This window comes from Mirounga angustirostris, unplaced genomic scaffold (genome assembly GCF_029215605.1).
Source record: "Mirounga angustirostris isolate CCGP_5_RB_7025 unplaced genomic scaffold, mMirAng1.0.hap1 SCAF_4, whole genome shotgun sequence".
Lineage (NCBI taxonomy): Eukaryota > Metazoa > Chordata > Mammalia > Carnivora > Phocidae > Mirounga > Mirounga angustirostris.
In genome coordinates this window covers 84131096-84132669 of record NW_026991712.1, presented here as the reverse complement: position 1 = coordinate 84132669, position 1574 = coordinate 84131096, and the positions used below count along the sequence as shown (strand labels likewise).

The window sequence follows — 1574 nt, the reverse complement described above, 5'->3', positions numbered from 1 at the left end:
CTGAAAACGCCAGGCACACACGTTCTTCAAACTTCTCGGGGGGTGGGGTGGGGTGAGATCCACGAGATTCAGTCCAAACGCAGGAGCGCTCCAGAGTGAGCTAGAAGCGGCAACTGACCCGGAGCGGCGAACGCCCGGCTCCCCGCCGTCGGATCCCGCCCCTTCCCCTTCCCATCTCCTTTCTCCTCCAGTCTCCGCTTTCCCGTTTCTCCCCTCCCGCCTTCGGGCCCTCCCCGCTTACTTTTCAGAACCTCAAAGGGAGCCCTTGAAAACCAGTTTTAGTTTACAGTTCTTTGTAAACCGGTGGAAGTTCCAAAACTAAGAGAGATTTGGCGGCGAACATTTTCACTGGCTATGCGGTCCTTCAGAACTTGTGACCAGATTTTTCTCCCGAGCGTGTTTCCATCATGTCCGGTCCTAAGGCGGCTTCGCCGGGAAGGGGTGGGGGTGGGGGCGCTGTTCAGGACTCGGAGCTGCCCTGGCTCGTGTCACCTTCGCCCCGGGAGGAGCCCCGAGGGCGGCCGCAGTTGAGGCCCAGAGAATCCCCAGCCAGAATCTCTCTTTCCCGCGGTTTAGGGTTTCCCGAGACGCCCCACACTCAAGTACAAAGTTTAGGACAACTGCGACCCCTACTGGCCTGAACAGAGACTCGGGATTCTTCTGACAGCTGGCGGGAAAGGATCCGAGGAAAATGAAATGAAAGGCACCCAACCTTGTGCTTGGACCCAGGACCCGAAACGTCAGTCTCGCCGCCGCACGACGGAGGTACGAAACGCTGTTTCGCATTGACAGCGTTTTCTACCCGTGCAGGCTGACGGGACGCCCCTCGCGGTGCAGGATGTAGTGGCCGCAGCCGCCGCCTCTCACCCCGAGGCCCGACGGGGACCCCGACGAGCGGCGGCACTGGCCCGGTGCCCCGGCTGTGGCCGCAGTGTCGGGGCCGGGGAGGGGGGCCGCCACTCTGAGACGCGGGCTTCTCCTTCCCCGGGTCCTGACGAGGCGGCGGCGGCGGAGCGCGGGGGACGCGGCTGCGAGGCGCCCACCGGGGCGCGGGAGGGGCGCGCGACGCCCCCGGAGTTTCCCTCCCCGGGACGGGGACCAGCGGGAGCGGGAAGGCACGTGCCACTCGCTGGGTATTGGAAAGGAGAGTAAGAGGTGGCTGTGGCTTGGCCCCCAGGGGAAGGTTCCACCGACACTTGAACTCGGATCGCTGGATTCAGAGTCCAGAGTGCTCACCATTACACCATGGGACCACCCGGGGCAGGAGCCCTGACTCTCAGAGGTGCGCACACCCCGCCCTCATCCGCCGGACGTGCCCGGGACGCGCCTCCCGCCGGGGTCTTCTCGCCTCAGGGGTTGGAGCTCGGCTCCTCCACCCGCCGGGAGTCGCCGGGCCTCACGTTCTCCCTGCCGCTCGCTGGGCTCGCGTGTCGGGGAACGAGATCAAGTCCCTTTGCGGGTTAGCCACAGGGACGGGCTTTTTAGGCCTCCCCCAGGTGTACCTGCTCCGCCTGGATGACTAGTTTCCTGCCCCGCGGTAGAATTCCTGCCAGAACCAACCAACCAAGCCCAAA

The 1574-nt window shown here is 64.4% G+C and overlaps 1 non-coding gene across 1 annotated transcript; it reads right to left on the bottom strand.

The window, feature by feature from the left end:
• Positions 1-1181: 1181 nt before the first annotated feature.
• On the bottom strand, positions 1182-1253 carry TRNAQ-CUG (transfer RNA glutamine (anticodon CUG)). The gene has a single exon. It is a non-coding gene; the product is annotated as a tRNA-Gln (tRNA).
• Positions 1254-1574: the final 321 nt, after the last annotated feature.